The sequence below is a fragment of the Pseudophryne corroboree genome, unplaced genomic scaffold (assembly GCF_028390025.1).
Source record: "Pseudophryne corroboree isolate aPseCor3 unplaced genomic scaffold, aPseCor3.hap2 scaffold_1376, whole genome shotgun sequence".
NCBI lineage: Eukaryota > Metazoa > Chordata > Amphibia > Anura > Myobatrachidae > Pseudophryne > Pseudophryne corroboree.
The window spans coordinates 37,018-62,021 of record NW_026968002.1 but is presented as its reverse complement, the minus strand read 5'-3'; the positions used below and the strand labels follow the sequence as shown (position 1 = coordinate 62,021).

General features: G+C 45.1%; 3 non-coding genes and 1 pseudogene across 3 annotated transcripts; all 4 read right to left on the bottom strand.

Annotated features, from left to right (window-relative positions):
* Positions 1-566: 566 nt before the first annotated feature.
* LOC134995237 (U1 spliceosomal RNA) lies at positions 567-729 on the bottom strand. Its single transcript, XR_010198096.1, has one exon. It is a non-coding gene; the product is annotated as a U1 spliceosomal RNA (small nuclear RNA).
* Positions 730-881: 152 nt separating this feature from the next.
* On the bottom strand, positions 882-1,045 carry LOC134995212 (U1 spliceosomal RNA). The gene has a single exon (XR_010198072.1). It is a non-coding gene; the product is annotated as a U1 spliceosomal RNA (small nuclear RNA).
* A 692-nt stretch (positions 1,046-1,737) lies between these two features.
* Positions 1,738-1,879, bottom strand: LOC134995220 (U1 spliceosomal RNA; annotated as a pseudogene).
* A 152-nt stretch (positions 1,880-2,031) lies between these two features.
* LOC134995222 (U1 spliceosomal RNA) lies at positions 2,032-2,195 on the bottom strand. The gene has a single exon (XR_010198081.1). It is a non-coding gene; the product is annotated as a U1 spliceosomal RNA (small nuclear RNA).
* Positions 2,196-25,004: the final 22,809 nt, after the last annotated feature.

Below are 25,004 nucleotides of genomic sequence, written 5' to 3'. Positions count from 1 at the left end.
AGGGAGAACACATATTTTCAGATGAACATGGGAGGGCAGAAGGCTGCTTAATACTGAAGCACCCCCAAACAACAAACCAAATGCAACAACTAGTGCAAGCATTCCTGGGGGAAGGCCTGCAGCAGATGGATTTGCATACGGTGATGTCATCCAAGCAGTGGGTCAAAGTTGGCTTCAACCCTCGTCTGCATATGAAAAGAGAAAAGGGGCGTGCAGGGCATGGCGGCCTTTTGCGGCGCTTGGATGACCCCTAGTTCACATTAAACACCTCCACCCTCCTTCGGTGTGGGGCTCATGTTGGCTATGCCCCAGCCCCTGAAGCATTCAAGCTGATTTCTTGCAGCAGCTGGGCACTGTAACAGCTCCAGAGCTGCTCTGTACGGCAAGTAAAAGGGTGTGGGCCCTGCAGCACTACCTGTAGTTTGCATTGTGCATTGGAAGGCACAAAGTAAGCAGACAGGAGGAGAAGTCAGGATAGTGCACAAGGGTATTAAAGGGAGGGGCTCATGAAAAAAGAAGTGGAAACAGACAGCAAACTAGGCTGGAGAGAGACCTGAGACAAAGAGATCTGAATTATACGAGAGCTGACCAGGGGAAACACAAATTATGCAGTCAAGCTTCCCACATTTGGGGAAATCGCAGGGGCACCACACCCAGAGTGCAATGGGTGAGCCTTGCCCTGGGAGAAGCACCTTCATGATCAAAGTATCTCACCTGGCAGGTAAGTAGGAGTTGGGCTAGAGCTGAGGAGGGTCGCTGCTCTGGCACCCCCCTGTCAAGTGAAAGAGATCCAACTGAGGCAGCACAAGGGAACTCTCGAAAGAAGAACAAGGCTAGAGGAAGATCTGAGACAAATAAATCTGACTTTTACCAGAGCTGTCCAGAGGAAAGCACAAACACAGTCCCCCACTACCACAAATAATGCAGTCGAGTTTCCCACATTTGGGGAAATCACAGGGGTCAGCATACCCAGAATGCAATGAATGAACCTCACCCTGGGAGAACAATCTTCATGACCATGGTATCGCCTATGCAAAATAAGTATGATTTTGGATAGGGCTGGGGAGGGCCGCTGCTCAGGCACATCTCTGTCAAGTAAAGGAGATTCAACTGAGGCAGCACAAGGGAACTCTCATCTGGGGACAACAACTGCAGGGAGAACACATATTTCCAGATAAACATGGGAGGGCAGAAGGCTGCCTAATACTGAAGCACCCCCAAACAACAAACCAAATGCAACAACTAGTACAAGCATTCCTGGGGGAAGGCCTGCAGCAGATGGATTTGCATATGGTGATGTCATCCAAGCAGTGGGTCAAAGTTGGCTTCAACCCTCGTCTGCATATGAAAAGAGAAAAGGGGCGTGCAGGGCATGGCGGCCTTTTGCGGCGCTTGGATGACCCCTAGTTCGCATTAAACACCTCCACCCTCCTTCGGTGTGGGGCTCATGTTGGCTATGCCCCAGCCCCTGAAGCATTCAAGCTGATTTCTTGCAGCAGCTGGGCACTGTAACAGCTCCAGAGCTGCTCTGAACGGCAAGTAAAAGGGTGTGGGCCCTGCAGCACTACCTGTAGTTTGCATTGTGCATTGGAAGGCACAAAGTAAGCAGACGGGAGAAGTCAGGATAGTGCGCAAGGGCATAGAAGGGAGCGGCTCAAGAAAAGAGAAGTTGAAACAGACAGCAAACTAGGCTGGAGAGAGACCTGAGACAAAGAGATCTGAATTATATGAGAGCCGACCAGGGGAAACACAAATTATGCAGTCAAGTTTCCCACATTTGGGGAAATCGCAGGAGCAGCACACCCAGAGTGCAATGGGTGAGCCTTGCCCTGGGAGAAGCACCTACATGATCATAGTATCTCACCTGCCAGGTAAGTAGAAGTTGGGCTAGAGCTGGGGAGGGTCGCTGCTCGGGTACCCCCCTGTCAAGTGAAGGAGATCCAACTGAGGCAGCACAAGGGAACTCTCGAAAGAAGAACAAGGCTAGAGGAAGATCTGAGACAAATAAATCTGACTTTTACCAGAGCTGACCAGAGGAAAGCACAAACACAGTCCCCCACTACCACAAATAATGCAGTCGAGTTTCCCACATTTGGGGAAATCACAGGGGTCAGCATACCCAGAATGCAATGAATGAACCTCACCCTGGGAGAACAATCTTCATGACCATGGTATCTCCTATGCAAAATAAGTATGATTTGGGATAGGGCTGGGGAGGGCCGCTGCTCAGGCACATCTCTGTCAAGTAAAGGAGATTCAACTGAGGCAGCACAAGGGAACTCTCATCTGGGGACAACAACTGCAGGGAGAACACAAATTTTCAGATGAACATGGGAGGGCAGAAGGCTGCCTAATAATGAAGCACCCCCAAACAACAAACCAAATGCAACAACTAGTGCAAGCATTCCTGGGGGAAGGCCTGCAGCAGATGGATTTGCATACGGTGATGTCATCCAAGCAGTGGGTCAAACAACAAACCAAATGCAACAACTAGTGCAAGCATTCCTGGGGGAAGGCCTGCAGCAGATGGATTTGCATACGGTGATGTCATCCAAGCAGTGGGTCAAAGTTGGCTTCAACCCTCGTCTGCATATGAAAAGAGAAAAGGGGCGTGCAGGGCATGGCGGCCTTTTGCGGCGCTTGGATGACCCCTAGTTCGCATTAAACACCTCCACCCTCCTTCGGTGTGGGGCTCATGTTGGCTATGCCCCAGCCCCTGAAGCATTCAAGCTGATTTCTTGCAGCAGCTGGGCACTGTAACAGCTCCAGAGCTGCTCTGTACGGCAAGTAAAAGGGTGTGGGCCCTGCAGCACTACCTGTAGTTTGCATTGTGCATTGGAAGGCACAAAGTAAGCAGGCAAGGTCCAGAGAACAGTTAGAGGTCGGAGTAGCACTATCTCAAGTAGTACTACGACAGCACGGATGGATTCTAAATATTCCAAAATCGCAGCTGATTCCGACGACACGTCTGCTGTTCCTAGGGATGATTCTGGACACAGTACAGAAAAAGGTGTTTCTCCCGGAGGAGAAAGCCAAGGAGTTATCCGACATAGTCAGGAACCTCCTAAGACCAGGCCAAGTGTCAGTACAATGCACAATGGTCCTGGGAAAGATGGTGGCTTCTTACGAAGCGATTCCATTCGGCAGATTCCATGCAAGAACTTTTCAGTGGGATCTGCTGGACAAATGGTCCGGATCGCATCTTCAAATGCATCAGCGGATAACCCTGTCTCCAAGGACAAGGATGTCTCTCCTGTGGTGGTTACAGAGTGCTCATCTCCTAGAGGGCCGCAGATTCGGCATTCAGGATTGGGTCCTGGTGACCACGGATGCCAGCCTGAGAGGCTGGGGAGCAGTCACACAGGGAAGAAATTTCCTGGGCTTGTGGTCAAGCATGGAAACGTCACTTCACATAAATATCCTGGAACTAAGGGCCATTTACAATGCCCTAAGTCAGGCAAGACCTCTGCTTCAGGGTCAGCCGGTGTTGATCCAGTCGGACAACATCACGGCAGTCGCCCACGTAAACAGACAGGGCGGCACAAGAAGCAGGAGGGCAATGATGGAAGTGGCAAGGATTCTTCGCTGGGCGGAGAATCATGTGATAGCACTGTCAGCAGTGTTCATTCCGGGAGTGGACAACTGGGAAGCAGACTTCCTCAGCAGACACGATCTTCACCCGGGGGAGTGGGGACTTCACCCAGAAGTCTTCCACATGATTGTGAACCGTTGGGAAAAACCAAAGGGTGGACATGATGGCGTCCCGCCTCAACAAAAAGCTGGATAGATATTGCGCCAGGTCAAGGGACCCTCAGGCAATAGCTGTGGACTCTCTGGTAACACCGTGGGTGTACCAGTCAGTGTATGTGTTCCCTCCTCTTCCTCTCATACCAAAAGTACTGAGAATCATAAGAAGGAGAGGAGTAAAGACTATACTCGTGGCTCCGGATTGGCCAAGAAGGACTTGGTACCCGGAAATTCAAGAGATGCTCACGGAAGACCCGTGGCCTCTACCTCTAAGAAAGGACCTGCTCCAGCAGGGACCATGTCTGTTCCAAGACTTACCGCGGCTGCGTTTGACGGCATGGCGGTTGAACGCCGGATCCTGAAGGAAAAAGGCATTCCGGATGAAGTCATCCCTACCCTGATCAAAGCCAGGAAGGATGTAACCATACAACATTATCACCGTATTTGGCGTAAATATGTTGCGTGGTGCGAGGCCAGGAAGGCCCCTACAGAGGAATTTCAACTGGGTCGTTTCCTGCATTTCCTGCAAACAGGACTGTCTATGGGCCTCAAATTAGGGTCCATTAAGGTTCAAATTTCGGCCCTGTCAATATTCTTCCAAAAAGAACTGGCTTCTGTTCCTGAAGTTCAGACGTTTGTCAAGGGAGTACTGCATATACAGCCTCCTTTTGTGCCTCCAGTGGCACCTTGGGATCTCAATGTAGTTTTGGGATTCCTAAAATCACATTGGTTTGAACCACTCACCACTGTGGACTTAAAATATCTCACATGGAAAGTGGTAATGCTGTTAGCCCTGGCTTCAGCCAGGCGTGTCTCAGAATTGACCAAAACAAAAAACTGCAACAAACGAGCGCCTAATCATCAAAATAAAAAGTGAAAACCAATACGTGTTTCATAGAATTAAATAATCACAATTTTATGTTCCTGATAGTCTGCGCTTGCCGGAATACTATGTGTAGTATTGTGGTGATAGCATAGAAAAAGAACAAACGGCTGCGCTGAATATCAGGAACGAAACATGATGTACAGAGAGCCAACGTAAAAAATAACAATGTTTATTAATAAAACATATAAAAAGATTAATTGTCAAATAACCGGTGAAAAATATATACAAATATATATAAGAACAGTCACTAGACGTGAACTAGTGGTATATTGTAATGACTCAGCTTATTGGGGTGAAAAGTTCAGTGATTCACTTGTTAGATAGTTGATAAATACCAGGTGTGTTGGTAGGATCCTAATGAATAAAAAAGTCCCTCAGTTGAAATTGATATTCAATACCTTTCCAAAATGGGCTGGTAAGAGCCGAGCGTCCTCGGCTTCAATGTCCTGCAATGCCCATATACGCTGTGCAGCGGAAAGGAATGGACCGTCTCTCTCACAACCCGGTCGTGGCGGCGTGTGCGCTGAAGCCGCTGATGTCGGATGCTGTAGAAGGAGGGTGCAGCGGGGTCCAAGGAACACCTGGAAGATTTCACCTGAGCTGAGTGTGGATAGGGGCGGGTCCTGACGCGTTTCGTCACGTTCACGTGACTTTCTCAAAGGTAGAATGTTCTTATATATATTTATATATATTTTTCACCGGTTATTTGACAATTAATCTTTTTATATGTTTTATTAATAAACATTGTTATTTATTACGTTGGCTCTCTGTACATCGTGTCTCAGAATTGGCGGCTTTATCCTATAAAAGCCCTTACCTAATTTTTCATATGTGGTGCCTGCGGCTACTAGGGACTTGGAGGATTCCAAGTTGCTGGACGTAGTCAGGGCCCTGAAAATATATGTTTCCAGGACGGCTGGAGTCAGAAAATCTGATTCGCTGTTTATCCTGTATGCACCCAGCAAGCTGGGTGCTCCTGCTTCTAAGCAGACGATTGCTCGTTGGATTTGTAGTACAATTCAGCTTGCACATTCTGTGGCAGGCCTGCCACAGCCAAAATCTGTAAAAGCCCATTCCACACGGAAAGTGGGCTCATCTTGGGCGGCTGCCCGAGGGGTCTCGGCTTTACAACTTTGCCGAGCAGCTACTTGGTCAGGGGAAAACATGTTTGCTAAATTCTACAAATTTGATACCCTGGCTGAGGAGGACCTGGAGTTCTCTCATTCGGTGCTGCAGAGTCATCCGCACTCTCCCACCCGGTTGGGAGCTTTGGTATAATCCCCATGGTCCTTTCGGAGTCCCCAGCATCCACTAGGACGTTAGAGAAAATAAGAATTTACTTACCGATAATTCTATTTCTCATAGTCCATAGTGGATGCTGGGCGCCCATCCCAAGTGCGGATTGTCTGCATTACTTGTACATAGTTATTGTTACAAAAATCGGGTTATTGTTGTTGTGAGCCATCTTTTCAGAGGCTCCTTCTGTTATCATGCTGTTAACTGGGTTCAGATCACAAGTTGTACGGTGTGATTGGTGTGGCTGGTATGAGTCTTACCCGGGATTCAAAATCCTTCCTTATTGTGTACGCTCGTCCGGGCACAGTATCCTAACTGAGGCTTGGAGGAGGGTCATAGGGGGAGGAGCCAGTGCACACCAGCTAGTCCTAAAGCTTTTACTTTGTGCCCAGTCTCCTGCGGAGCCGCTATTCCCCATGGTCCTTTCGGAGTCCCCAGCATCCACTACGGACTATGAGAAATAGAATTATCGGTAAGTAAATTCTTATTTTCTGGACTGTGTCCAGGATCATCCTTAGGAATAGAAGACGTGTCGTCGGAATCAGCTGCGATTTTGGAATATTAAGAATCCAACCGTGCTGCCGCAACACTACTTGAGATAGTGCTACCCCGACTACCAACTGTTCCCTGGATCTTGCCCTTATCCGGAGATCGTCCAAGTAAGGGATAATTAAAACTCCCTTCCTTCGAAGGAGTATCATCATTTCGGCCATTACTTTGGTAAAGACCCGGGGTGCCGTGGACAAACCAAACGGCAGCGTCTGAAACTGATAGTGACAGTTCTGTACCACAAACCTGAGGTACCCTTGGTGAGAAGGGTAATTTGGGACATGGAGATAAGCATCCTTGATGTCCAGAGACACCATATAATCCCCTTCTTCCCGGTTTGCCATCACCGCTCTGAGTGACTCCATCTTGAATTTGAACCTTTGTATGTAAGTGTTCAAGGATTTCAGATTTAAATTAGGTCTCACCGAGCCGTCCGGCTTCGGTACCACAAACAGCGTGGAATAATACCCCTTTCCCTGTTGTAGGAGGGGTACCTTGATTATCACCTGCTGGGAATACAGCTTGTGAATGGCTTCCCATACCGCCTCCCTGTCGGAGGGAGACGTCGGTAAAGCAGACTTTAGGAAAACGGCGAAGGGGAGACGTCTCGAATTCCAATTTGTACCCCTGAGATACCACCTGAAGGATCCAGGGGTCCACCTGTGAGTGAGCCCACTGCACGCTGAAATTTATGAGACGGGCCCCCACCGTTTCTGTTCCTGGGAACTGGCTGTTTGCTGCAGCCTTTTTCCTCTCCCTCTGCCACGGGGCAGAAATGAGGAGCCTTTTGCCCGCTTGCCCTTATGGGGCCCAAAGGACTGCGCCTGATAATACGGCGTCTTCTTATGTTGAGAGGCTACCTGGGGTAAAAATGTGGATTTCCCAGCCGTTGCCGTGGCCACCAGGTCTGTTAGACCTACCCCAAATAACTCCTCCCTTTTATAAGGCGATACTTCCATATGCCTTTTGGAATCAGCATCACCTGACCACTGTCTTGTCCATAACCCTCTTCTGGCAGAAATGGACAGCGCACTTACTCTTGATGCCAGTCGGCAAATATCCCTCTGTGCATCACGCATATATAGAAAGCATCTTTTAAATGCTCTATAGTCAGTAATATACTGTCCCTATCTAGGGTATCAATATTGTCAGTCAGGGAATCCGACCAAGCCACCCCAGCACTGCACATCCAGGCTGAGGCGATTGCTGGTCGCAGTATCACACCCGTGTGAGTGTATATACATTTTAGGATATTTTACTGCTTTCTGTCAGCAGGTTCCTTAAGGGCGGCCGTATCCGGGGACGGTAGTGCCACCTGTTTAGACAAGCGTGTGAGCGCTTTATTCACCCTAGGGGGTGTTTCCCAATGTGCCCTATCCTCTGGCGGGAAGGGGTATGATGCTAATAACTTTTTAGGAATTAACAGTTTTTATCGGGGGAAACCCACGCATCATCACACACTTCATTTAATTCCTCAGATGCAGGAAAAACTACAGGCAGTTTTTTCTCACCCAACATAATACCCTTTTTAGTGGTACTGGTATTATCAGAAATGTGTAAAAACATTTTCCATAGCCTCAATCATGTAACGTGTGGCCCTACTGGAAGTCACATTCGTCTCTTAATCGTCGACACTGGAATCAGTATCCGTGTCGGCGTCTGTATCTGCCATCTGCGGTAACGGGCGTTTTAGAGCCCCTGATGGCTTTTGAGACACCTGGACAGGCACAGGCTGAGTAGCCGGCTGTCTCATGTCATCAATCTTTTGTAAAGAGCTGACACTGTCACGTAATTCCTTCCATAAGCTCAGCCACTCAGGTGTCGACTCCCTAGGGGGTGACAACTCCATTACAGGCAATTGCTCCGCCTCCACACCATTTTCCTCCTCATACATGTCGACACAATCGTACCGACACACACACACACAGGGAATGCTCTGATAGAGGACAGGACCCCACTAGCCCTTTGGGGAGACAGAGGGAGAGTATGCCAGCACACACCAGAGCGCTATATATATATATATATATATACAGGGATAACCTTATATAAGTGTTTTTCCCCTTATAGCTGCTGTATTGTTATACTACGCCTAATTAGTGCCCCCCTCTCTTTTTTAACCCCTTTCTGTAGTGTAGTAACTGCAGGGGAGAGCCAGGGAGTTTCCCTCCAACGGAGCTGTGAGAGAAAATGGCGCCAGTGTGCTGAGGAGATAGGCTCCGCCCCCTTCTCGGCGGCCTTTTCTCCCGTTTTTCTGTGGAATCTGCCAGGGGTTAAAATTCATCCATATAGCCCTGGGGGCTATATGTGATGTATTTTCGCCAGCCAAGGTGTTTCTATTGCTGCTCAGGGTGCCCCCCCTAGCGCCCTGCACCCTCAGTGACCGAAGTGTGAAGTGTGCTGAGGAGCAATGGCGCACAGCTGCAGTGCTGTGCGCTACCTTGGTGAAGACAGGATGTCTTCTGCCGCCGATTTTCCGGACCTCTTCTTGCTTCTGGCTCTGTAAGGGGGCCGGCGGCGCGGCTCTGGGACCGAGCTCCGAGGCTGGGCCTGTGTTCGGTCCCTCTGGAGCTAATGGTGTCCAGTAGCCTAAGAAGCCCAATCCACTCTGCACGCAGGTGAGTTCGCTTCTTCTCCCCTTAGTCCCTCGATGCAGTGAGCCTGTTGCCAGCAGGTCTCACTGAAAATAAAAAACCTAAAACTAAACTTTCACTAAGAAGCTCAGGAGAGCCCCTAGTGTGCACCCTTCTCGGCCGGGCACAAAAATCTAACTGAGGCTTGGAGGATTGTCATAGGGGGAGGAGCCAGTGCACACCAGGTAGTCCTAAAGCTTTACTTTTGTGCCCAGTATCCTGCGGAGCCGCTAATCCCCATGGTCCTTACGGAGTTCCCAGCATCCACTAGGACGTCAGAGAAACACTGATAGAGTACATTATATTTATGAATTAATTGCTTCCAGATTCTGCAGCAGCATCATCAGCACCACCAGTGTTACTCACAGTCACTTCACACTGACTGCTGCACAACACATCACTTAATTTCCGGGCCGCCCGCCACCTGGTGAAGAGACATGGGAGATGAAGGACCAGCAGTGCCACGTTGAGCGGAAGTATTGTGAATTAGTTACCCACACACTCCTTGTGACACCTGCTCCCCGTCTGCCCTCCCACCCGCCGCCTGCCGTCCGGAACCCGCACTGACAAGTAAGTCTCAGCAGAATGTGTCTGCCAGCAGCTCCCAGTCCCTCCTAGAGGAACACTGCCAGTGGTGTGGCGGCCGCGGCACACTAGGACTGAGAGACCGCAGCAGGAGGAAAGCACAGGTGGGCGGGAGGAGAGCATGGGCGGACATCACCACGTCACATTGCAAGGTGACGCCAGTCCCCCCAGTGAGGCCGCCGACGAATGCACTCAGCATAGTATTAGCAGCAGGCAGAGGGGGGTCGGGTGCAGCGGTGGTGGGAGGTACGGAAATGAGCTGCAGGCTAGGCTCCACCGATCACACAGTCAGCGATCACTGTGCTACAGCAAGTGTGGCGTGCAGCGGTGCTGGACATTAGGGAGTGCCTGTGCGCACCAGGCACCCCCTGTACGCACGCCTATGCGCTACCACCCCCCATATGCCACACTACATCACTATGCTACAGCCCTCCCATATGCTGCACTTCATAATTACACTATACCCCCCATACAACATACTACATCACCACACTACACTACTCACAATAAAATTAAAACATCCCAGTTCCTCATTCTTAATGAGCTCACGTGAGTTCTCTCCCCAACGGAGCTCCAGACCAAGTAACAATGAAGACACCAGCAGCGTGTAGGGGGCAGGCCTGGTCCGCTTGTCAGGAGAGAGCAGTCACAGGAGGGTAAGAAGGGGGCGGGGCCTAGTCCTACAGACGGGAGAGAGCACAGACAGGAGAGAGCAAGGTACAGGGGTAGAAGGGGACGGAGCCTATTCTTACAGGCTTTCAAAATTCGACTTTAAAATTCGACATTTGACAAATTCGACTTTTCTGCAATGGTACAAATGCGGCAATTCGACAAAAGTATATTCAATTGAAGTTTGTAAATTCGACAACAGTGCTTTTAAACAGTAAATTCGTCATTTTCAATCCGCCACACTTTGCTGGCGGAATCTAATAAAAAAAATTTAAAAACATGTTTTTTTTTTGCAGTTTTTTTTTTTTGGTAATAGCATATCTATTTATATTAGAAGGGATTAGGTACTTGGTTTGTCTTTTTTGGAGGCACAAGTATTATTTATATATTTTTTTAAATATTATTTATTTTTTAAATGGAATGTGAAAAACCCGAAAAAAAAATTGCGTGGGTCCCCCCTCCAAAGCATAACCAGCCTCGGGCTCTTCGAGCCGGTCCTGGTTCTAAAAATCCGGGGGAAAAACGGACAGGGGATCCCCCGTATTTTTAAAACCAGCACCGGGCTCTGCGCCTGGTGCTGGTGCAAAAAATACGGGGGACAAAAAGAGTAGGGGTCCCCCGTATTTTTTACACCAGCATCGGGCTCCACTAGCTGGACAGATAATGCCACAGCCGGGGGTCACTTTTATACAGTGCCCTGCGGCCGTGGCATTAAATATCCAACTAGTCACCCCTGGCCGGGGTACCCTGGGGGAGTGGTGACCCCTTCAATCAAGGGGTCCCCCCCCCAGCCACCTAAGGGCCAGGGGTGAAGCCCGAGGCTGTCCCCCCCATCCAAGGGCTGCGGATGGGAGGCTGATAGCCTTGAGAAAATTTAAAGAATATTGTTTTTTCTAGTAGTACTACAAGTCCCAGCAAGCCTCCCCCGCAAGCTGGTACTTGGAGAACCACAAGTACCAGCATGCAGGAGAAAAACGGGCCCGCTGGTACCTGTAGTTCTACTGGGGAAAAAATACCCAAATAAAAACAGGACACAGACACCGTGAAAGTATAACTTTATTTCCCACCTGCCGACACACACATACTTACCTATGTTGACATGAAGCAGTCGGTCCTCTTCTCCAAGTAGAATCCACGGGTACCTGAAAATAAAAGATAATTATACTCACCTGATCCAGGTTCCAGATTAAATCCACGTACTTGGCAAAACAACAAACCGAACACCCGGACCAGACGGACTGAAAGGGGTCCCATGTTTACACATGGGATCCCTTTCCACGAATGCAGACATCCGAATCTCGCGAGAATCCGACAGCGGGATGATGACGTTCGTGCGCGCTCAGGCTAGCCGAGCAAGGCGGGAAGGTTCGAACCTGCCTCGGACCCGTGTAAAATGGGTGAAGTTCGGGGGGTTCGGATTCCGACGAACCGAACCCACTCATCACTAGTATGTACGTGAGTGTCAGGTGCCGTGCGCGTACATACGTGTCAGTGCCGTGCGTGTACGTACGTGTGTGTCAAGTGTCGTACGTGTACGTGTGTGTGTGTGTGTGTGTCAGGTGGCGCGTACCTACATGTGTGTATGTCAGGTGCTGTGCATGTGTGTACGTACAGGCGTGTGTCAGGTGCCGCGCGTGTACGTACGTGTGTGTGTGTGTGTGTGCCAGGAGCCGCGCGTGTACATGCGTGTGGGTGTCAGGAGCCGTGCGTATACGTACATACGTGTAGGTGTCAGGTGCCGTGCGTATACGTATATACGTGTGTGTGTCAGGAGCCGCGCGTGTTCGTACATGTGTGTGTGTGTGTGTGTCAGGAGCCACGCGTGTGTGTGTGTCAGGAGCCACGCGTGTTCGTACATGTGTGTCAGGTGCCGCACGTGTATGTGTGTGTGTGTGTGTTAAATTCCGCGTGTGTACGTACGTATGTGTGTGCCTGGAGCCGCACGTGTACATACATGTGTGTGTGTGTCAGGTGCTGTACGTGTATGTGTGTGTCTCAGGTGCTGCACGTGTATATGTGTGTATCTCAGGTGCTGCATTTGTATGCGTCAGCTGCCACGTGGGTGTCAGGTGTTGAGCGTGTATGTGTTTGTGTCGCATCTGTATGTGTGTGACTGTCAGGTGCTGCACGTGTATGTGTGTGTCAGGTGCTGCATGTATATATGTGTGTGTTAGGTGCTGTTCATGTATGTGGGAGTGGCAGGTGCTACATGTGTATATATGTGTGAGTGGCAGGTGCTGCGTGTGTATACGAGTGTGTGTGAGGTGCTGCGAGTGTATGTGTGTGTTAGGTGCTCTGAGTGTATATGATTGTGTGTCAGGTGCTGTGCGTGTGTGCGTTAAATGCCACATGTATGTATGTGTGTCAGGTGCTGCGTGTGTGTGTGGGTGTGTCAGGTGCTGCATGTCTGTGTGTGTGGGTGTGTCAGGTGCTGCATGTGTGTGTGTGTGTGTGTGTCTGTCAGGTGCTGCATGTGTGTGTCAGGTGCTGCATGTCTGCGTGTGTGTGTCAGGCGCTGCATGTCTGTGTCAGGTGCTGCGTGTGTGTGTGTCAGGTGCTGTGTGTGTGTGTGTGTCAGGTGCTGCGTATGTGTGTGTGTCAGGTGCTGCGTGTCTGTGTCAGGTGCTGCGTGTCTGCGTGTGTGTGTCAGGTGCTGCGTGTCTGCGTGTGTGTGTCAGGTGCTGCATGTCTGCGTGTGTGTGTCAGGTGCTGCGTGTGTGTGTGTGTGTCAGGTGCTGCGTGTCTGCGTGTGTGTGTCAGGTGCTGCGTGTCTGTGTGTGTGTGTCAGGCGCTGCATGTCTGTGTGTCAGGTGCTGCGTGTGTGTGTGTGTGTGTGTGTCAGGTGATGTGTGTGTGTGTCAGGTGCTGCGTGCCGTGTGCGTGTGTCAGGTGCGTGAGTGTGCGTGTGTCAGGTGCGTGAGTGTGTGTGTGTCAGGTGCGTGAGTGTGTGTGTGTGTGTCAGGTGCGTGAGTGTGTGTGTCAGGTGCGTGAGTGTGTGTGTGTCAGGCGCTGCGTGTCTGTGTGTGTCAGGCGCTGCGTGTCTGTGTGTGTCAGGCGCTGCGTGTGAGTGTGTGCGTGTGTGTCAGGTCCGTGTGAGTGTCAGGTGCTGCGTCTGTGTGTGTGTGTCAGGTGCTGCGTGTGTGCGTGTGTGTCAGGCGCTGCGTGTGCGTGTGTCAGGCGCTGCAGGGAGGGCGGGGGGGGACGGACACACAGCAGGGAGGGCGGGGGGAGAACGGACACACAGCAGAGAGGAGGAGGGGGGGGTGGACAGACACAGCGGGAGGAGGGGGGGTGGCCTGACACAGCGGGAGGAGGGGGGGTGGCCGGACACAGCGGGATGAGGGGGGGGGTGGCCGGACACAGCGGGAGGGGGAGGGTGGCCGGGACACAGCGGGAGGGGGGGGGTGGACGGACACAGCGGGAGGGGGGGGTGGCCGGACACAGCGGGAGGGGGGGGTGGCCGGACACAGCGGGAGGAGGGGAGGGTGGCCGGACACAGCGGGAGGAGGGGGAGGGTGGCCGGACACAGCGGGAGGAGGGGAGGGTGGCCGGACACAGCGGGAGGGGGGGGGTGGCCAGACACAGCGGGAGGGGGGGGGGTGGCCGGTCACAGCGGGAGGGGGGGGGGTGGCCGGACACAGCGGGAGGGGGGGGGGGTGGTGGACACAGGGGGGGGGGGGGGGGGGTGGCCGGACACAGCGGGAGGGGGGGGGTGGGCCGGACACAGCGGGAGGAGGGGGAGGGTGGCCGGACACACAGCAGGGAGGGCACGGGGGGGAACACACTGCAGGGAGGAGGGGGGGGACACACAGCAGGGAGGGCAAGGGGGGGGGGGGCGACGGACACACAGCAGGGGGGGGGGAGACGGACACACAGCAGGGAGGGCGAGAGGGGGAAGGGGGGTGACTGGTGACCATAGAGACCTTGATAAATACCGCATACTGCAGGTAGGGAGGGCCGGACACAGCAGGAGGAGGAGGAGGGAGGAGTGGCCGGACACAGCTGCCCGAGACGCCTCCTACTGCCAGCCGCACCACAGACGCGGGGAGGAGACGCAGGCAGCCACCAGGGAAGGGTCCGGCGGGCGGCCGGGCACACAGCGGGCAAGCGGGCGGGCGAGCGGGCGGGCGGGCGGGCGGGCGGGAGGGGAGGGTGGCCGGCGGGCGGGAAGGGAGGGTGGCCGGACACGCGGGGGAGAAGTGGAAGCTGGGTACACAGCGGTGGGCTGCCTGACAGAACTCACCCAGTGCTACGCAGCTCCGGCGATCTCCTCCCGCTTCATGGACCTCAATGAACTCACACGCCGGGAACCGCTGGCTGTCCTCCTGCAGCTCCACGTGACTCCTTCCCGCTCTGTCTCCTCGTGCCCAACTGCCAGAGCTACTCTCTGTACACCCCCTGCTGGCGGTCACTGCGCAGGCGCAACAAATTGAAATGCCCTATCTCTATAATGGGGCATATTTCTCTTAATTAAAAAAACCCTATAACTTTCTGAAAAACCACAACCCCAAAAGGCACTACACTGGGGCATACTCTATCTAGTAAAACAAACCCCAAGTCTTAATTCGTCCTCTATCCTGAGTTATGCCTTCCCAAAAAAATCTTCATTCACTCTATAGGAAAACGTTGTCAAAAAGCCACAGAGGGAGTGGCAGAAAAAAACTGACAGTTGGAACTTTAGCTTACTCCCAATTCCTCATTTTTTATTATTTTGCCCTGAAATTTGGCCTGCAGCAGCGGGTGACGATTCTACGCGTCCATGCCAAATTTCAGCTCAGTACGTCCTATCAGTTTTGAGGTGTAGCCCCTCAAACACCATGCCCCCATCTCAGAAGTTCCCTATGGGAGAATTCCGTTTGTTCGATTCAGCCTTAATATAAGGGCACGACCGTGCCCTTATAATTGACAGTATTGTTTTCTTTCAAAAATCCACTTAATTTTCTTTACCCGATTATTAAAATGGTAATTGACAAAAACAAACTACATTGTCACCAGAAGAGCAATACAAAATGTACTAGTGATATATTAAAATCATCTTTCCAGCTTGAATTTCAATGATGCATTGGCGCAACGATTTTGTGAGAAACATCTTCACCCTTAAATAAAGATTTTCTTAATTCCTTACCTGTGTGCTAATTAGATATCACCTTGTTTTCACATTAAACAGACTTCCACATGAGAAAACAGCAAAGATGCAGTGGCGTTAATGTTTCCTGGTGTCAACCTGTATTATTTCCGTAGACATTGAAATGAGGATGCATCTTGCTGCCTTTCCAATGAAGCAAGTTTAATTTAGTAATAGGTGAAAAACCATCCCTACAAAGATGTTAATCAGATACTTGGCTTTGTGGACACTTTTCAGAGAACAAATTAGTTAGCATAAAAATAAAGCCAGAAAATGAAGAGCTGTTTAATCACTCAATTGGATTTTTCTGCCAGCATTTTTCTTTTTCTCTGCAACCCACTGCTAAATTGTGCTTCCTAGCTGTTTTTTTATAAAATCACTGAATCAAATCTAACTCTGATTACATCAGAGAAGGCCAGGTACCCTACACCATAAGAGGGGGTTTGCAATTTTGACTTGTCTACTTAAATATCACCAAAATCTGATCACAAGGTCAATTACGTCCCTGGGTGGGATTGAACCACCAACCTTTTGATTAATAGCTGAACACACTAACCGATTGCGCCACAGAGACACTTTGCAAAAAGTATATACTGACAAAGACTAATAAGCATTCATCTAGAACGTTTCCTAGAAAAACTTTAAAAAGTCAATAATCTGGAGAGTGTTTGTAAGATGTTTCTTCCAGCAACCAATGAAGAAACACATTGGTACTTTCGCATGATGAGTGAGTGCTTCAGGATCGCTTGCACTTACATGTGCAGCAGAGTACTGCAATGGAAGCATGCTGGGTCCATAACCCAGAGGTAGGCAGATTGAAACTATCCTTTGCTATATGCATTTTTTTGTTGTTCATTAAAGTAATCCAAAACTGGGATTGATATTTTAGCTTTTATTTTTACTTAAAGTACAATAACTTTTACCATTTTAATTTGTTTTAATAGTATATTGACAGTATTGTTTTCTTTCAAAAATCCACTTAATTTTCTTTACCCTATTATTAAAATGGTAATTGACAAAAACAAACTACATTGTCACCAGAAGGGCAATACAAAATGTACAAGTGATATATTAAAATCATCTTTCCAGCTTGAATTTCAATGATGCATTGGGGCAACGATTTTGTGAGAAACATCTTCACCCTTAAATAAAGATTTTCTTAATTCCTTACCTGTGTGCTAATTAGATATCACCTTGTTTTCACATTAAACAGACTTCCACATGAGAAAGCAGCAAGGATGCAGTGGCGTTAATGTTTCCTGGTGTCAACCTGTATTATTTCAGTAGATATTGAAATGAGGATGCATCTTGCTGCCTTTCCAATGAAGCAAGTTTAATTTAGTAATAGGTGAAAAACCATCCCTACAAATATGTTAATCAGATACTTGGCTTTGTGGACACTTTTCAGAGAACAAATTAGTTAGCATAAAAATAAAGCCAGAAAATGAAGAGCTGTTTAATCACTCAATTGGATTTTTCTGCCAGCATTTTTCTTTTTCTCTGCAACCCACTGCTAAATTGTGCTTCCTAGCTGTTTTTATAAAATCACTGAATCAAATCTAACTCTGATTACATCAGAGAAGGCCAGGTACCCTACACCATAACAGGGGGTTTGAAATTTTGACTTGTCTACTTAAAGATCACCAAAATCTGATAACAAGGTCAATTAAGTCCCTGGGTGGGATTGAACCACCAACCTTTTGGTTAATAGCCTTACACACTAACTGATTGCGCCACCGCGACACTTTGCAAAAGTACATACTGACAAAGGCTAATAAGCATTCATCTAGAACGATTCCTAGAAACATTTTAAAAAGTCAATAATGTGGAGAGTTTTTGTATGATGTTTCTTCCATCAACCAATGAAGAAACACATTGGTACTTTCCCATGATGAGTGAGTGCTTCAGGATCTCTTGCACTTACATGTGCAGCAGAGTACTGTAATGGAAGCATGCTGGGTCCATAACCCAGAGGTAGGCAGATTGAAACTATCCTCTGTTATATGCATTTTTTTTTTGTTAATTAAAGTAATCCAAAACTGGGATTGATATTTTTGCTCTTTTATTTTTACTTAAAGTACAATAACTTTTACCATTTTAATTTGTTTTAATAGTATATTGACAGTATTGTTTTCTTTCAAAAATCCAATTAATTTTCTTTACCCGATTATTAAAATGGTAATTGACAAAAGCAAACTACATTGTCACCAGAAGAGCAATACAAAATGTACAAGTGATATATTAAAATCATCTTTCCAGCTTGAATTTCAATGATGCATTGGGGCAACGATTTTGTGAGAAACATCTTCACCCTTAAATAAAGATTTTCTTAATTCCTTACCTGTGTGCTAATTAGATATCACCTTGTTTTCACATTAAACAGACTTCCACATGAGAAAGCAGCAAGGATGCAGTGGCGTTAATGTTTCCTGGTGTCAACCTGTATTATTTCAGTAGATATTGAAATGAGGATGCATCTTGCTGCCTTTCCAATGAAGCAAGTTTAATTTAGTAATAGGTGAAAAACCATCCCTACAAAGATGTTAATCAGATACTTGGCTTTGTGGACACTTTTCAGAGAACAAATTTGTTAGCATAAAAATAAAGCCAGAAAATGAAGAGCTGTTTAATCAGTCAATTGGATTTTTTTGCCAGCATATTTCTTTTTCTCTGCAACCCACTGCTAAATTGTGCTTCCTAGCTGTTTTTATAAAATCACTGAATCAAATCTAACTCTGATTACATCAGAGAAGGCCAGGTACCCTACACCATAACAGGGGTTTTCGAAATTTTGACTTGTCTACTTAAAGATCACCAAAATCTGATAACAAGGTAAATTAAGTCCCTGGGTGGGATTGAACCACCAACCTTTTGGTTAATAGCCTTACACACTAACTGATTGCGCCACCGCGACACTTTGCAAAAGTACATACTGACAAAGGCTAATAAGCATTCATCTAGAACGATTCCTAGAAACATTTTAAAAAGTCAATAATGTGGAGAGTTTTTGTATGATGTTTCTTCCATCAACCAATGAAGAAACACATTGGTACTTTCCCATGATAAGTGAGTGCTTCAGGATCTCTTGCACTTACATGTGCAGCAGAGTACTGTAATGGAAGCATGCTGGGTCCATAACCCAGAGGTAGGCAGATTGAAACTATCCTCTGCTATATGCATTTTTTTTTTGTTAATTAAAGTAATCCAAAACTGGGATTGATATTTTTGCTCTTTTATTTTTACTTAAAGTACAATAACTTTTACCATTTTAATTTGTTTTAATAGTATATTGACAGTATTGTTTTCTTTCAAAAATCCAATTAATTTTCTTTACCCGATTATTAAAATGGTAATTGACAAAAGCAAACTACATTGTCACCAGAAGAGCAATACAAAATGTACAAGTGATATATTAAAATCATCTTTCCAGCTTGAATTTCAATGATGCATTGGGGCAACGATTTTGTGAGAAACATCTTCACCCTTAAATAAAGATTTTCTTAATTCCTTACCTGTGTGCTAATTAGATATCACCTTGTTTTCACATTAAACAGACTTCCACATGAGAAAGCAGCAAGGATGCAGTGGCGTTAATGTTTCCTGGTGTCAACCTGTATTATTTCAGTAGATATTGAAATGAGGATGCATCTTGCTGCCTTTCCAATGAAGCAAGTTTAATTTAGTAATAGGTGAAAAACCATCCCTACAAAGATGTTAATCAGATACTTGGCTTTGTGGACACTTTTCAGAGAACAAATTTGTTAGCATAAAAATAAAGCCAGAAAATGAAGAGCTGTTTAATCAGTCAATTGGATTTTTTTGCCAGCATATTTCTTTTTCTCTGCAACCCACTGCTAAATTGTGCTTCCTAGCTGTTTTTATAAAATCACTGAATCAAATCTAACTCTGATTACATCAGAGAAGGCCAGGTACCCTACACCATAACAGGGGTTTTCGAAATTTTGACTTGTCTACTTAAATATCACCAAAATCTGATCACAAGGTCAATTACATCCCTGGGTGGGATTGAACCACCAACCTTTTGATTAATAGCTGAACACACTAACCGATTGCGCCACAGAGACACTTTGCAAAAAGTACATACTGACAAAGACTAATAAGCATTCATCTAGAACGTTTCCTAGAAAAACTTTAAAAAGTCAATAATCTGGAGAGTTTTTGTAAGATGTTTCTTCCAGCAACCAATGAAGAAACACATTGGTACTTTCGCATGATGAGTGAGTGCTTCAGGATCTCTTGCACTTACATGTGCAGCAGAGTACTGCACTGGAAGCATGCTGGGCCCATAACCCAGAGGTAGGCAGATTGAAACTATCCTTTGCTATATGCATTTTTTTTTGTTCATTAAAGTAATCCAAAACTGGGATTGATATTTTAGCTTTTATTTTTACTTAAAGTACAATAACTTTTACCATTTTAATTTTTTTTAATAGTATATTGACAGTATTGTTTTCTTTCAAAAATCCAATTAATTTTCTTTACCCGATTATTAAAATGGTAATTGACAAAAACAAACTACATTGTCACCAGAAGAGCAATACAAAATGTACAAGTGATATATTAAAATCATCTTTCCAGCTTGAATTTCAATGATGCATTGGGGCAACGATTTTGTGAGAAACATCTTCACCCTTAAATAAAGATTTTCTTAATTCCTTACCTGTGTGCTAATTAGATATCACCTTGTTTTCACATTAAACAGACTTCCACATGAGAAAGCAGCAAGGATGCAGTGGCGTTAATGTTTCCTGGTGTCAACCTGTATTATTTCAGTAGATATTGAAATGAGGATGCATCTTGCTGCCTTTCCAATGAAGCAAGTTTAATTTAGTAATAGGTGAAAAACCATCCCTACAAATATGTTAATCAGATACTTGGCTTTGTGGACACTTTTCAGAGAACAAATTAGTTAGCATAAAAATAAAGCCAGAAAATGAAGAGCTGTTTAATCACTCAATTGGATTTTTCTGCCAGCATTTTTCTTTTTCTCTGCAACCCACTGCTAAATTGTGCTTCCTAGCTGTTTTTATAAAATCACTGAATCAAATCTAACTCTGATTACATCAGAGAAGGCCAGGTACCCTACACCATAACAGGGGGTTTGAAATTTTGACTTGTCTACTTAAAGATCACCAAAATCTGATAACAAGGTCAATTAAGTCCCTGGGTGGGATTGAACCACCAACCTTTTGGTTAATAGCCTTACACACTAACTGATTGCGCCACCGCGACACTTTGCAAAAGTAAATACTGACAAAGGCTAATAAGCATTCATCTAGAACGATTCCTAGAAACATTTTAAAAAGTCAATAATGTGGAGAGTTTTTGTATGATGTTTCTTCCATCAACCAATGAAGAAACACATTGGTACTTTCCCATGATGAGTGAGTGCTTCAGGATCTCTTGCACTTACATGTGCAGCAGAGTACTGTAATGGAAGCATGCTGGGTCCATAACCCAGAGGTAGGCAGATTGAAACTATCCTCTGCTATATGCATTTTTTTTTTGTTAATTAAAGTAATCCAAAACTGGGATTGATATTTTTGCTCTTTTATTTTTACTTAAAGTACAATAACTTTTACCATTTTAATTTGTTTTAATAGTATATTGACAGTATTGTTTTCTTTCAAAAATCCAATTAATTTTCTTTACCCGATTATTAAAATGGTAATTGACAAAAGCAAACTACATTGTCACCAGAAGAGCAATACAAAATGTACAAGTGATATATTAAAATCATCTTTCCAGCTTGAATTTCAATGATGCATTGGGGCAACGATTTTGTGAGAAACATCTTCACCCTTAAATAAAGATTTTCTTAATTCCTTACCTGTGTGCTAATTAGATATCACCTTGTTTTCACATTAAACAGACTTCCACATGAGAAAGCAGCAAGGATGCAGTGGCGTTAATGTTTCCTGGTGTCAACCTGTATTATTTCAGTAGATATTGAAATGAGGATGCATCTTGCTGCCTTTCCAATGAAGCAAGTTTAATTTAGTAATAGGTGAAAAACCATCCCTACAAAGATGTTAATCAGATACTTGGCTTTGTGGACACTTTTCAGAGAACAAATTTGTTAGCATAAAAATAAAGCCAGAAAATGAAGAGCTGTTTAATCAGTCAATTGGATTTTTTTGCCAGCATATTTCTTTTTCTCTGCAACCCACTGCTAAATTGTGCTTCCTAGCTGTTTTTATAAAATCACTGAATCAAATCTAACTCTGATTACATCAGAGAAGGCCAGGTACCCTACACCATAACAGGGGTTTTCGAAATTTTGACTTGTCTACTTAAATATCACCAAAATCTGATCACAAGGTCAATTACATCCCTGGGTGGGATTGAACCACCAACCTTTTGATTAATAGCTGAACACACTAACCGATTGCGCCACAGAGACACTTTGCAAAAAGTACATACTGACAAAGACTAATAAGCATTCATCTAGAACGTTTCCTAGAAAAACTTTAAAAAGTCAATAATCTGGAGAGTTTTTGTAAGATGTTTCTTCCAGCAACCAATGAAGAAACACATTGGTACTTTCGCATGATGAGTGAGTGCTTCAGGATCTCTTGCACTTACATGTGCAGCAGAGTACTGCACTGGAAGCATGCTGGGCCCATAACCCAGAGGTAGGCAGATTGAAACTATCCTTTGCTATATGCATTTTTTTTTTGTTCATTAAAGTAATCCAAAACTGGGATTGATATTTTAGCTTTTATTTTTACTTAAAGTACAATAACTTTTACCATTTTAATTTTTTTTAATAGTATATTGACAGTATTGTTTTCTTTCAAAAATCCAATTAATTTTCTTTACCCGATTATTAAAATGGTAATTGACAAAAACAAACTACATTGTCACCAGAAGAGCAATACAAAATGTACAAGTGATATATTAAAATCATCTTTCCAGCTTGAATTTCAATGATGCATTGGGGCAACGATTTTGTGAGAAACATCTTCACCCTTAAATAAAGATTTTCTTAATTCCTTACCTGTGTGCTAATTAGATATCACCTTGTTTTCACATTAAACAGACTTCCACATGAGAAAGCAGCAAGGATGCAGTGGCGTTAATGTTTCCTGGTGTCAACCTGTATTATTTCAGTAGATATTGAAATGAGGATGCATCTTGCTGCCTTTCCAATGAAGCAAGTTTAATTTAGTAATAGGTGAAAAACCATCCCTACAAAGATGTTAATCAGATACTTGGCTTTGTGGACACTTTTCAGAGAACAAATTTGTTAGCATAAAAATAAAGCCAGAAAATGAAGAGCTGTTTAATCACTCAATTGGATTTTTCTGCCAGCATTTTTCTTTTTCTCTGCAACCCACTGCTAAATTGTGCTTCCTAGCTGTTTTTATAAAATCACTGAATCAAATCTAACTCTGATTACATCAGAGAAGGCCAGGTACCCTACACCATAACAGGGGGTTTGAAATTTTGACTTGTCTACTTAAAGATCACCAAAATCTGATAACAAGGTCAATTAAGTCCCTGGGTGGGATTGAACCACCAACCTTTTGGTTAATAGCCTTACACACTAACTGATTGCGCCACCGCGACACTTTGCAAAAGTACATACTGACAAAGGCTAATAAGCATTCATCTAGAACGATTCCTAGAAACATTTTAAAAAGTCAATAATGTGGAGAGTTTTTGTATGATGTTTCTTCCATCAACCAATGAAGAAACACATTGGTACTTTCCCATGATGAGTGAGTGCTTCAGGATCTCTTGCACTTACATGTGCAGCAGAGTACTGTAATGGAAGCATGCTGGGTCCATAACCCAGAGGTAGGCAGATTGAAACTATCCTCTGCTATATGCATTTTTTTTTTGTTAATTAAAGTAATCCAAAACTGGGATTGATATTTTTGCTCTTTTATTTTTACTTAAAGTACAATAACTTTTACCATTTTAATTTGTTTTAATAGTATATTGACAGTATTGTTTTCTTTCAAAAATCCAATTAATTTTCTTTACCCGATTATTAAAATGGTAATTGACAAAAGCAAACTACATTGTCACCAGAAGAGCAATACAAAATGTACAAGTGATATATTAAAATCATCTTTCCAGCTTGAATTTCAATGATGCATTGGGGCAACGATTTTGTGAGAAACATCTTCACCCTTAAATAAAGATTTTCTTAATTCCTTACCTGTGTGCTAATTAGATATCACCTTGTTTTCACATTAAACAGACTTCCACATGAGAAAGCAGCAAGGATGCAGTGGCGTTAATGTTTCCTGGTGTCAACCTGTATTATTTCAGTAGATATTGAAATGAGGATGCATCTTGCTGCCTTTCCAATGAAGCAAGTTTAATTTAGTAATAGGTGAAAAACCATCCCTACAAAGATGTTAATCAGATACTTGGCTTTGTGGACACTTTTCAGAGAACAAATTTGTTAGCATAAAAATAAAGCCAGAAAATGAAGAGCTGTTTAATCAGTCAATTGGATTTTTTTGCCAGCATATTTCTTTTTCTCTGCAACCCACTGCTAAATTGTGCTTCCTAGCTGTTTTTATAAAATCACTGAATCAAATCTAACTCTGATTACATCAGAGAAGGCCAGGTACCCTACACCATAACAGGGGTTTTCGAAATTTTTACTTGTCTACTTAAATATCACCAAAATCTGATCACAAGGTCAATTACATCCCTGGGTGGGATTGAACCACCAACCTTTTGATTAATAGCTGAACACACTAACCGATTGCGCCACAGAGACACTTTGCAAAAAGTACATACTGACAAAGACTAATAAGCATTCATCTAGAACGTTTCCTAGAAAAACTTTAAAAAGTCAATAATCTGGAGAGTTTTTGTAAGATGTTTCTTCCAGCAACCAATGAAGAAACACATTGGTACTTTCGCATGATGAGTGAGTGCTTCAGGATCTCTTGCACTTACATGTGCAGCAGAGTACTGCACTGGAAGCATGCTGGGCCCATAACCCAGAGGTAGGCAGATTGAAACTATCCTTTGCTATATGCATTTTTTTTTTGTTCATTAAAGTAATCCAAAACTGGGATTGATATTTTAGCTTTTATTTTTACTTAAAGTACAATAACTTTTACCATTTTAATTTTTTTAATAGTATATTGACAGTATTGTTTTCTTTCAAAAATCCAATTAATTTTCTTTACCCGATTATTAAAATGGTAATTGACAAAAACAAACTACATTGTCACCAGAAGAGCAATACAAAATGTACAAGTGATATATTAAAATCATCTTTCCAGCTTGAATTTCAATGATGCATTGGGGCAACGATTTTGTGAGAAACATCTTCACCCTTAAATAAAGATTTTCTTAATTCCTTACCTGTGTGCTAATTAGATATCACCTTGTTTTCACATTAAACAGACTTCCACATGAGAAAGCAGCAAGGATGCAGTGGCGTTAATGTTTCCTGGTGTCAACCTGTATTATTTCAGTAGATATTGAAATGAGGATGCATCTTGCTGCCTTTCCAATGAAG